Below are 13,463 nucleotides of genomic sequence, written 5' to 3'. Positions count from 1 at the left end.
CACAGCCTCAGGATGATGGAGAGCAGCAGAGATGTGGATGGCACACAGCTCAACTTTGGAGTCTCTGCGGTACTTTGGTCATCTCCTAAGCTCTCAGTGTCTGAAACTCAGTCGCTTCTCAACAAGCACACATGAAAGGGACGCAAAATGGTGCCATCCGGTCTCACGGCCTCCCGCCATGACAAACATGCCAAGAGAAGCTGTTGAACCAGGGAGACGTAGTGAGGAAGGGGTACATTATCGCCTCTGAAAAGACTCACACCAGACATCACAGAGGGTGTGGGAGCCACCTAAGGCCACGCGATCAATAAATGGCAGTGTCAGCCCTTGATCCTGGGTCTGTACATTCCAGTTCTGTGAGCCTGGGTTCTCTTCTGGGTTTGCTTCTCACCGTAACATGGAAAGGGAGGTAATACAACACCCTCAGTGGAGAGTTGAGCAAACTGAAGCACAGCCAGTGAACAAGAGGCGGGACGTGGAGCCAAGACTGGGGACTAGCACCCGAGCTCCTCATTGGTCGGCAGATTATGCCGATGGCTGGCAAATCTTCCCCTGGATTCTCCCTTGGCCTACCTCCTGTGTCCCAAAGCTTTGGAAGGCAGTTTGGAAGAGTAGCTGCAGTGAGAACGGGACACAGAGTGCCTGTGGAAATACCAGGTGCCAAGTCAAAGGTGGGAGCTGAGGCTTGGCAGCACCTCCATACCCTGAGTGCCTATGTGGTGGTGTTGCTTAGCGACCCAGTCAGGCGGGAGCCAGCTTCTCCTCTGTGGTGGCCACACATTGCCTGTGGCGCTCGCTGTAACTCTGGGCACTGTGTGGGGATAGAAACAGCCTGAGTCCCAGGATGGAAAAACAACCACTATTTTAGTGTCCTGACTCCTCTCTGCTGTCCTCAGTCCTGAGAAAGGGAGTGGGAGGGCAGGGACATGGTCTTGGGTTTGGCTGCTTTTTAGCCCCAGGGCACAGCTGTGGGTGTCCTACAGTACCTAGCTGTTCACAGCCAAGGCTGAGGTCTCCGCCTTCTCCCTCCCTAGGAACACACACTGGTTGCTCTGCCCACCTCACTGAATCTCATGAACTATGTGTTCAGTTCCTAGTGCTATACCAAGCGTCTGGCAGCCAAAACACTGACTGAAGGGGCTGCCACAAGACCTTATCTACTGGACTGTTCTGAGTCACTGTAAAAAGACGCGTGAAATGGTGTCTTAGTTAGGGTTTCTTTTACTGTGATGAAACACCATGACCAGAAGCAATTTAGGGACGAAAGGGTTTATTTGGCTTACATTTCTGTAAAACAGCATGGTAGAGAGAGCACAGCAGGCTAGCATGGTAGAGTCAGCACAGCGGGCTTGAATGGTAGAGACAGCACAGTAGGCTAGCATGGTAGAGATAGCACAGTAGGCTAGCATGGTAGAGGCAGCACAGTAGGCTAGCATGGTAGAGATAGCACAGTAGGCTAGCATGGTAGAGGCAGCACAGTAGGCTAGCATGATAGAGACAGCACAGTAGGCTAGCATGGTAGAGATAGCACAGTAGGCTAGCATGGTAGAGGCAGCACAGTAGGCTAGCATGATAGAGACAGCACAGTGGGCTAGCATGGTAGAGGCAGCACAGTGGGCTAGCATGGTAGAGACAGCACAGCAGGCTAGCATGGTAGAGTCAGCACAGCGGGCTAGCATGGTAGAGTCAGCACAGTGGACTTGCATGGTAGAGTCAGCACAGCAGGCTAGCATGGTAGAGACAGGTTCACCAAGTTCACAGGTTTGGAGGCTCAAAGTCCAAGATCTGTCAGTCCCACAGGTGTAGCCTCTAAAAGGGCTTGATGGGCAGATGTGTAAAGACATCAAACCCCCACATGGGATGAAAGGGGAAGCTACAGAGTGGCTTGGGATATGGATTTGTCCTTGTGAGGGCCCACCAACCTCAGCACTATCCTGACTGCCCCTCGGTGCTGCTTTCCCTAAGGCCCCCTCTCACATCATCACTCTGAAAACCACAATGTCAAGGCATGAGAACTTGGGGGTCAAAATCAAGGCACAGAATGCTGACACGTCCCTCACCACCCCTCAGCCACAGTGGTCCTGACTGTGATATATACCGGTCTTGAATTCTGTGTGGAACCCAGGCCCCAGAGTTCTGTGGGGGAAAAAAATCACTGGAGCATTCCAAATCTGGGAGATTTTTATCTATTCTATGTTTAGAACTAAGATAGTCTGAGTGAAACATACCCAGGAAAGGGGAAGGGGAAGAAGGGAATAGGAGGAAAGGGAGGAAGAGAAGGAGGAGGAGAAAGAAATAAAAGGAGGAGGGAGAGAAATAAGAGGAGAAAAGGAGGAAGAAGAGGAGAGGAAGAGAAGTGGAGGAAGAAGCAATGGCTGCTAAAATCAATGATAAATGGTCAAGGTAGTTCAGAGTCAAGACTAGACAGAGAAAGGCTATGTTAGGGTGCTCCCGCCCAGCTTTGGGTCCATCCCTAGAGTTTTCAGGGAAAATCAGAATCAAAAGTGACTTCAAGATTTTTATCTGAGCAGCTGAAGGAAGGGCTGACTTGGGCAGGGGATGGGGACACAGCTGGTGACTCAAAGTGTGTGAGAGGCCATTAGACAATCAAAGGGCATGGAGACCCAACATGGGGTGGAGTCCAGATGGACATCTCAGGGGGGTACTCCAAGGCACTCATGCAGACAGGGAAAGACTATCAGGCTGCAGGGCACCCCATCGTGTATATGTTAGGGAGACAAGCAAACAGCAGAGGAGGCTGAGAGGAGTCGTGAGAGGAGCAGAGAAAGGGCTTCATGCCCATGGAGGAGGGGGCTGCCCAGCAGACTGGAACAGAGTGGGCAGCCCTGTGCCAGCATGGTCGAAACACCAGATTCTCCTTCCAGCACACACATATGCCCCCTCCCCCTCCGGTGTGTATGTGTATATACATACACTCAAATACATACATATATATATATATATATATCCTTTCATTTATATATTTATGAATCACATATTGTGGTTATCTATTTGTGTGTAGTGTGTGGTTGCATAGATGTCACAGTGCCCATGAAAGGTCAGGTGACAAGAGAGAGAGTCAGTTCTCTCCTTCCACTATGTGTGTCCCCGCAGGTCAAACATCAACAGGCTTGGTAGCAAGCACCTTCACCCTTGGAACCAAGTTGCAGCCTCTGTTTTGTTTTGTTTTTAAAAATAAATAAATAAATAAAGCAAAAAAAGAAAGAAAGAAAGAAAGAAAGAAAGAAAGAAAGAAAGAAAGAAAGAAGGAAAGAAAGAAAGAAAGAGAAAAGAAAAGTGATTGACACTTTCCAGAGGATCAAGTGACTAAACCCCAGCTTGGCCTTGATTCAAAGGTCCTCTCTCCAACATGTCCCTTTCCAAAAGCAACAAAGAGAACCACGTAGACAGAACAGGGTTTGCTGACACCATGGTGGGAACGAATCCAAAAACAATGAAAAAATATTTGTTGAAGGTTTTAACAACTGAAAGCCCCCCCCACTCCGTTGCCACCTTGGCTCCCAGACTCTAACCTGAGCTGAGAACTGGAGCAAAGAAAGGCCTGTTGTGTCCTAGCCGTGGGCCCCTGTTGAGGGATAATCTTCGAGGAGCCTGGTCCTGCCCGGGTTTCCTGGGGCCTTTGTGCTTCTGGGCAGCCAGACATCTACTCTCTGCTCCTGTGTTTTCCTTAGGGCTTGGAGTCCTTGTGCCTCTACCTGACACAGTAGCCTTAGAACTTCAGAGCAAGACAAGCAGCTCTCTGCTCCAGGGTACCTCCCTCACCCTGGTTTGACAAAGGGCACAGCTCCTTGGGGTCTGTTGGGGACTACTGACCTAAGCTCTTCTCAGACCCTCACTGCTCACTCCCTCAGACCTTCCAGCGCATGCAACCCAGCTTCTCAGTCTCCAAGCCTCTGCTGCTGCTAATCCCTGGCATGCTCGTCCTCTCTTTCCTCCCCAGTCTCTGCGTGTTCTCATTCTCTCTGAGACAATCATGGAGTTGCATCCTGGCATGCCTGCTGTGAGAGTGTGCTGGCTGCAGAGTCTCCCTCTCTTTGGTCATCTCACAAGAAGGCCATCTCTCTCACGCTCCTGCTGGAAGCCACGCTGTAAAGCCCAATCCCTTTCCACACTGACCACATTCGCTAGCTGTCCTGCTTCACATGGAGCGTCTCTCTTCTACAAGTCCCTTTATTAGAAAGATTAACATGGAAGGGCTGAGAATGATGGCTCACAGATGTAATCCTAACATTTGCGAGGTTGAGGCAGGAGGATTGCCAGGAATGCTACAAACTGGGCTACAGAGGAGACCATGTTTCTACACCCGACACACACAGATACAGTGAAGTCTCACCTCCATTTGTGAACATGACCTTGTATGGGAATGGAGTTTTTGTAGGTTTTCTCAGGTTCAGATGAGGTCTTAGGATGGGCACTAGCCCATCGTGAGGCTTGCTCTCATGAAAAGACGACTTGGAGATAATGATTGGCACACACAGGACAGGTTCTGAGATGATTCTATAGGCCAAGGCATGTCAAAGATCACCACCAGAAGCAACAGGACGCAAGGAAGGGATTCCTCTGGGCTAGCAGGAGAATTCTGCCCTGATGATCCCATAGTGCTCCTCGTCAGCCTCCAGCGCTCTGACATCTGACACCTGCTTGATTTTGCTGTTATTGTTTCTTGGGTTTGGGGGGTTTTGTTGTTGTTATTCTTTTGAAATTATGATATAATTACATCATTTCATCCTTCTCTTTCCTTCCTCTAAACCTTCCTATACCATCTTCTTGCTCCCTTTCAAATTCATAGTCTCTTTTTAATTGTTGTTGTGTGCATGTGTGTGTGTGTTCCTAAATACATAAACACAACCTGCTCAGTCTGAATAATGTAACATATATGTAAATAATGCATATATGTTTTCAGGGCTGGCCGTTTGGTATTGAATAACCAGCTGGGAAGACTGTTTCTCCCACTCAGCATTCCTTAGTTGCTCTAGTTCTTTGTCTAGGGTTGAGGCCTCGTGAGCTTTGCCTGGTCCATGTTAGCAAACCTCTTGGTGCCACCCTTATTGCGCTCATGATTAAGCAGCCATCTTGGTTAGATCTCAGGGATACAGCTTCTGCCATTTCTAGGAGGCACAATGTCACAGGAAAGGCTGTTTCTCTGGCTCTAACAATCTTTACCAGCATGCTGTTTTAAGCCATCTGGGTTTTGAGACTTTGTTGCTGAAGTCACAAACTCAATACACATAGTAACAACTTTTTACAACTGCTTTGACTTGGAGAGATGTCTCAGAGGTTAAGAGCACTGGCTGCTTTTTCAGAGGACCTGGGTCAAGTTTCCAGAACCCACATGATGGCTCACAACTGCCCATAACTCCAAGGGAGTCAATGTCCTTTCATGGCCTCTGAGGTCAACTGCACACATACACATAGCTACACAGAGAAATAAAACAAAAAATAAATCTTTTTAGATTACAAGACCTGATTTAAGGGGATATAAGTTTCTAAGTTAGGGTTTCCATTACCGCGACGAAAAATTAAGACCAAAAAGCAAGGTGGGGAGGAAAGGGTTTATTTGGCTGACACTTCAGCATTGCTGTTCGACACCAAAGGAAGACAGGACAGGAACTCAAACAGGGGTAGGAACCTGGAGGCAGGAGCTGATAGAGAGGTTCTGCTTACTGGCTTGTTTCCCCCCTGGCTTGCTCAGCCTGCTTTCTTATAGAACCCAGGACCACCAACCCAGGGTGGAACCACCCATAATGGCCCAGGCCCTCCCACATCAATCACTAACTAAGAAAGCACCTTACAGCTGGATCTTGTGAACCTCCATTGAGGTTCCCTCCTTTCAGATGACTCTAGTTTGGGTGTCCAGTTGACAGAGAGCAGCCAGCACAAGGAGTCATACCCCATGAATCTGACTCTAAACAATTGTGTACAAGTCTAAGACTTTCAGTATATCTACTGGCATTTAGCCTATCTTCAGAGTCACGCACAAACGTAGCAGGTCTTTCTTTGGACTGCTAACTCCCAAATAATGACGCTGAGACTTCTTATTAATGATGAAAGCTTGGCCTTAGTTTAGTCCTGTTCCCAACAAGCTCTTAAAACTTAAATTAACCAATTTATATTAATCTATGTCCTGCCATGTGACTCATTCCCTCTACTCTGTTCTGTAAGTCTGACTTGCTCCCCATCTCACTGGTGAATCCTGTCTCTCTTCTTCCCAGAGTTCCTATGTCTTATCTCTTCCTGCAAGTCCCACCTATCCACTCCTGCCTAGTTATTGGCTGTTTGGTTCTTTATTAAACCAATCAGAAGGTGCTTTGGCAGAGACACATCTTTACAGGGTACAAAAAGATTACCCCACAACACACAACTACCTAATTTTAGAACATTTTTACTCTCAAAAAGAAACTCAGTATTGTCTGGTGAGTAGTTACTCCTATCATTGGACACCAATCACTATTTTGGTTCTTTGTCTGCAGACTGACTTATACCTGACATTCCTAGTCATGTGGGCCTCTGTGTTTGCCTTCAATCACTTAACACAGTCACAGTTCTCCCTGTGATGGAGGAGTACCAGTACATCCCAGGAAAGACCTCACACTCTGTGACTTCTTCATTGGGCCATGAGTACTTGAGTTCATTCCCTACTTGGGCACTATTATGAACAATGAAAAGTACTGCAGAGAACATGCGTGTTCAAGCTCCTGTGTGGGCATACACGTCTCTCAGATAAATAATGATTTGGGTTTGATGTTTTGTTTTGCTTTCCTTTTAAAATGTTTACTTTATGAGTATGAGTGTTTGCCCTACACATATGCGTGTGCACCAAGTGAGTGTCATGCCTGCAAATGCTAGCATACAAGTGACAGCTCATGCTGGTGAGGATGTAGCAAAGAGGAATAGTCCTCCATTGCTGGTGGGAGCACAAACTTATACAGTCACTTTGGAAATCAACATGGTAGTTGGGAATCACTTTACCTCAAGATCCAGCTACACCACTCTTGGGCATATGCCCAAAGAACACTTTACCATACCACCTGGACACTTGCACAATTATGTTCACAGCAGCTTTATTTGTAATAGCTAGAAGCTAGAAACAACCTAGATGTCATTCAACCAAAGAATGGGTAAAGAAATTGTGGTACATTTACACAATGGAGTATTACTCAGCTGTTAAAAACAATGGCATTGGGAAATTTGCTGGCAAATGGGTGGAACCTACAAAAGATCATCTTGAGTGAGGTAACCAAACCCAGAAAGACAAACATGGTATGTATTCACTCAGAAGTGGCTATTAGCCGTAAAGCAAAGGAGAAACATGCTACAACCCACAGACCTAGAGAAGCTAAGCAACAAGGAGGGCTCAAGCGGAGGTTGCATGACTCCCGCTGTGAAGGAGAAATAGAGTGGACATTGCCAGTGGGCAGGGAGGTAGAACGGGGGAATGAGGATGGGAACGGGGGATCAGGGTGAGGGAGGATGGAAATGGGGGATCAGGGTGAGGGAGGATGGAAGGAGAGAGTACTGGGAGAGACAACTGGAATAGGGGGCATCTCTGGGATGAGCTAGAAACCTAGAGAAAGGAAATTCCCAGGAATCTATGAGGGTGACCCCTAGCTAAGACTCCAAGCAATGGGGCATATGGAACCTGACTCGGCTATCTCCTGTAACTGGGCAAGACTTCCAGTGGCAGAACTGGGATGCCAACCCAGCTACAAACCCTTCAACCTATGGTTCGTTCTTCCTACCAGATGTTCAGGGAGTGACCAACTAATGACCGTTCCAAATGAGGACGCATACCCTGAGAAGGAGCTCACTCTTGATCCAGAGTGATCCAGGATCCAGTGGTTGGATACCCCCAGAGACCTAGAATAGAACCAAACATGACCTGCAAAAAACAAAAACAAACAAAAAAAACTCAATGAAATTATTTTTGTGATATTCTGCTAGCCCAACTGTCATCAGAGAGTCTTCACCCAGCAACTGATGGGAACAGATGCAGAGATCCACAGCCAAACATTAAGTGGTGCTTGGAAAATCCTATAGAAGAGGAGGAGGAAGGGTCGTAGAAGCCAGAAGGGTCAAGGACACCACAAGAAAACCCACAGAATCAACTAATCTGGCCTCGTAGGGAAGGGATCACTGAGACTAAACCGACAACCAGGAAACCTGTATGGGACTGACCTAGACCCTCTGCATTCCTGTTATAGTTGTGTAGCTGATGTCCTTGGGATGACCACCTGTATCTAAAGAGAATCAGTGGATGGGGGGATGAAAGGGGAAGGGTAGAAGGGAGGTTAGGGGAAGGAGTGGGGAAGAGGGGAGGGAGGGGAAACTTTGGTTGGGGTGTAAAAAAAATACATATATATATACATATATATATATGTACATACATACATAATTTTTAAATGATTTTGCTTTATGTGTATGAATGTCTGACCTGCACGTATATGTGTCATGTGAGTGCAGTGCCTACAGAGGCCAGAAGAGGGCATCAGATCCTCTGAAACTGCAGTTACAGATGGTTGTGAGCTGCCATGTGGGTGCTAGGAACCAAACCTGGGTCCTCTGAAAGAGCAACCAGTGCTCTTAACCACAGAGCCATCTCTCCAGTCCCAACTGACTTCTAAAATGGAAAACTATTGCCTGTGAGCAGTTAGTCAAACTGCAGGTGATGGAGAGGGATTCTAGTGAAATTAGACTCCTCCTCTGTGCAGGAATCTCTCTTCCTACTCACCTCCTATCCTGTCTTTTATGTCTTTCGGGCAACTTTTCCAAATGTACAAACTCCGTTCACTTTTCTCCACAGAGAAGCATCGCTGTTGTGGTGTTGAACAAATGTAGACATTTCTATATAGTTATAGGTGTTTCAACTGTGTGTATGTCTGTGTACCACACACATACCTGGTGCCCAAGGAGGCCAGAGAAGGCATTGGATTTCCTGGAACTAGAATTGCAGTTGATTTTTAGCCAAGATGGAGTTCTGAGGATTGAACCCGCATCCTCTAGAAGAGTAGACAGGGCTCTTAACTCCTGAGCTGTCTCTCCAGTCCTGCATCTGGCTCTTGAATGATACATCTGAATAGTGCTACAGTGGTCCCTAATCTTTTCACCACGCACCGGCCACCTTGAATGTCCCATGAGCCTGTGGGAAGGCTTCTGGGGCTCAGACCACAGGGAGATTTTCTGGTCCAGACACTGAGCTTTATGGCTTGAAAAAGATGGCCCTGGGTTTCTTTTCTTAATTTCCTTTGTTTGTTTGTTTGTTTGTTTATGTTTGTTAAGGCCTTACTCTGTTGTTCAAGCTGGCCTCCCACTTGTAGTGATCCTCCTGCCTCAGGATTAGCCTGAGTCACCTCATGCCCCAAAGACCCTAGCACAGCACTGACAGGTGCCCAGGGATGGGGTAGAAGACTTCACTCATGTGATGTAGGTGGTAACTGTCATTCTAGCCAGTGGCTAACTACAATCCTCATAGCCCGGGTATAGAAACACCAGGTCTTTTGCCAAACAGCTTCCAAGAAAGTTAAGAACCAAGATCAATTATCCTCTTAAAAGAATAATAACTTTTAAGACATTGGAAGTCTGTAACCTTAGAGCCAGACAGATTAAGAAAAATAGGCTTTCACACATGTGGGGCTTGCCAAATTTGACCCGTTGTTTTAAGAAAACAATACTCGTTTACGAATATGTATACGAACGAATACTCGTTCGTAAGAAGACGAGTATCATTTCACCTCAAAGTTTCAGATGTTATTGTTTGCAAATTTGTTCTGCACGTTAATATGTAAACATACATTATAGTGAGCAGATATACAGGAACATGTTATCGTATTTTTGTATTAAGTTCAAATGCATACATACCTATGTTTATTGGCTAATTTTTTAACTGCTTAAAAGAGTTACAATCATTAAAGTTGAATATAGTAGAAAATTCTGAAAGCATACATATTACAATGCATTGTGCCATTAAACACTTTAGTCAAATATTATTTTATTGTTATTGTCAAACATGAAAGAATGTTTACTTTGATTTACTATCACATTCTTAAGCACATGATAATACAATATTTTAGTTGTAAAATATGAAACTAACAACTTAAAACCTTACTAATATGAAAAGAAATAAAATCATGAGCTCATGTTAGATTGAAAAAATGGAAAAAAGAAAAAATAGCTTTTCTTAAATACCAACTTGCAGTTATGCTTTAGAAATTTTATTCTTAAAAAACAAACAAATAGGGGGCTGGAGAGATGGCTCAGAGGTTAAGAGCATTGCCTGCTCTTCCAAAGGTCCTGAGTTCAATTCCCAGCAACCACATGGTGGCTCACAACCATCTGTAATGGGGTCTGGTGCCCTCTTCTGGTCTGCAGGCATACACAATGACAGAATATTGTATACATAAATAAATAAATAAATAAATAAATCAAATAATAACTTAAAATTCTTATTATTTTGTAATGGGGGCACATGGATGAAAGTCAGTTCTTTCTTCTACTTCCAGTTCTAGGGGTTGGACTCAGGTCACCAGCCTGTGTGGGGTGAGCACCTTACCTGCTGTGCCATCCCACTGGACCAGATATTTGTTTGCATTCTGCTAACCCTAGAAAGAACCCCATAGGCACTACATCTTTTTCCCACTTCAACAAAAAGATTTTGTTTTGTTTTGTTTTTATTTTGTTTTGACAAATCAAGTTTATTGTGTGTAGCACTTTAAAAACTGGACTGGGGTTAGGGGTGTGGCACTCGCTTAGCCTGGGCCAGGGCTCTAGGTTTCATCCTCAGGATGAGAAGAAAAAAAATAAAGAAAATAATGGGACTCAGGTAAGGAGGCCTATGCAGCCCTGGGATAGTTATATGGTTTCCCTGGGAGCAAGCATTGTCCTCATCAGTTGTATAAGGACAGTGGGTGGAGCTGGATAAGATTGATTGCCTCCAGTATTAAGCAAGGGAAAATTTCTCACAATGTGTGTGGACAGACAGATCTCTCTTAGCTCTGGGCCACGGAGGAAAGTCAGTTTCAGACTTACACGTGAACTTCATTTAAATTTGAAGTGCAAGCAATGCCAGTGTTAGGTTTGAATACCTAAGGCAACAGAGAAACCTGTGGGGACTTTGCTTGCCGCAGTAAACCCAAGCCCAAGCCTGTCAGGACCGTGAGCCTGTGCTGGTCCAAGGCTCGGGTAAATGAACCCTTCCCCTAGCTAATAACCAGGGGATAAAGTTGCCTCCTGCAGCTCCTAGCAGGTTGGGAACAGGAAGTGGGGTGGTTTGGATAGCAGGAATCTGGCCCCACAAAGGCTGGGGAGAAGCTATTGTTCCAGGGCTTAACTGGGGGCCCCTTCTGTTGGCAGCCTCCTCACTGTGTCTCAGCTGAAGCCAAAACCTTCCCCCAGATGCTGATAAACAAGATAAAACCAGAACCAACCCTGTGATACTCCCTTCTAACCATGATTTCCCCAGCTCCAGTACCATCCGTGACTCCCCAGTGCCCACCCTGCCTGGACTTGCAATGCCAAACTGACCCACAATCTGATGAACGCTCCAGGGTGCTGCCTGAGGCTTCCCAAATGCTGATTTACCCAACATATAGCTGGAATATACTGAGCCAGCGGGGTGCTGGGAGCTGTGCATAAGGTGTCCTGCTTCAAGGGAGACTGCAGCACACAGCGTAAAGGAGTAAACAGGGATGTGGGCAGCTGAACAGATTTGCCCAGTGCCATACAGCCAGACCTACCTCAAGGCTGACACCCTGCCGAGTACCAGTATGGGCAATGCTGGTCTTGGAAAAGGACAAAGAGAAGCCACGAGGACGTTTTGCTAGAACTGAGATGTAAATGATGTGTGGCCCATCCTCATGGGGCCCCAGCAGTTAGCCAAATCACAATCCCACCCTAGTTCTCCCTGGGGAACCAATGAATTTATTGGGCTATCTTACAGAGCATGGGTGAGGGGTGACTTATAGGGATGTGGGCAACCTCAAAGAAGTCACACTGGAAAGTTTCACCCAGCGTGGATGACAGCTTCCTCATAACTGTGTAGATGGAGTGCTCTTGGCTGACCTCCCACAGCCTACGTGCTCCAGCCACAGTCAGGGCAGCACTATATTCAAATGGCTGTTGGGAGCAGCTGGAACCTCATGGGAAGGTCAGCGTGGCCGTGGGGAGCAGCTGGAACCTCATGGGAAGGTCAGCGTGTCCGTGGGGAGCAGCTGGAACCTCATGGGAAGGTCAGCATGGCCATGGGGAGCAGCTGAATCCTCATGGGAAGGTTAGCGAGGCTATGGGGAGCAGCTGAAATCTCATGTGAAGGTCAGTGTGGCCGTGGGGAGCAGCTGGAACCCCATATGAATGTCAGCGTGGCCGTGGGGAGCAGCTGGAACCCCATATGAATGTCAGCGTGGCCGTGGGGAGCAGCTGGAACCCCATATGAATGTCAGCGTGGCCGTGGGGAGCAGCTGGAACCCCATATGAATGTCAGCGTGGCCGTGGGGAGCAGCTGGAACCTCATGGGAAGGTCAGCATCTCTCAAGCCCCTGCTCTGAAGGAACATCACAATAGAGTCCTGTACACGAATGCTGCTGGCCAGATGAAGATGCTGGCCGCTCTGCCCACGTTCTACAACAAGAATGCGATACTTGGGAAGTGCATGGTAGGTTATGTACTTCTGCCACTGGGCCTCAGTTTTCCCTGGGTCATGCATGTGGGGTTGGGGTAAAGATGGGATCCTAAAGATGGGATGCTTTTTAGTTCTCAGAGACTGTTCCAGAGACAAGTTGAGTGTGAGCAAAGGGTGCCTCTGAATTTGTGCCCAGCTGGTCTTCCCACAGGCTGCTGGCTGTGATCCCTCTGCTTCAGATTCAGGGCCACTAAACTGAGAAGAGAAGCACTGGGCAAGCTCTTCCTCTCCAGCTGCCTGCCTGGGCGGCACCATGGCATTTCCCAGGACACAGAGTTCCCGTTGCTGCCGCCTTGCCGGTTCCAGGTATAGCCCATTCTCCATCCTGGCATGCCTAAAATCTCAATATATAGGAAGTTGAGGCAGGAGGATCACTAAGGCTCGAAGCCAGCCTGGGTTATGTATGGAGACCCTGTTTCAAAATGGAAACAAACAAACAAAAAGCTAAAGACCTGAATTTGAGTCTCTAAGAACCCCCAAACATGGTCAACAGTCATATCCCTCTTTCAAAAGAAACCAGGGCCAGATTACGTCAAAAATAAAAGATTTTCCTATTGTAAATCTTTTTATTGTCAAACCTTGAATCGGGTGCCAATTAAGTTGGAAATAAGGAAGCTTCTTAGGAATGGGGCATGACATCAGAGGAAGGAGGAAGGTCGGCAGCTAGTAACCCACACGGGATTGGTCTGAAAAGGGCTCTGACCTGCAACCAAGCACTGATGTCAAAAGGGATTCCTTGACTAGGGGTCAGGGGCCTGAAGCTGAGGAGGGA

Source organism: Myodes glareolus, chromosome 3 (genome assembly GCF_982192425.1).
Source record: "Myodes glareolus chromosome 3, mMyoGla1.1, whole genome shotgun sequence".
NCBI lineage: Eukaryota > Metazoa > Chordata > Mammalia > Rodentia > Cricetidae > Myodes > Myodes glareolus.
This window is presented reverse-complemented; position numbering follows the sequence as displayed.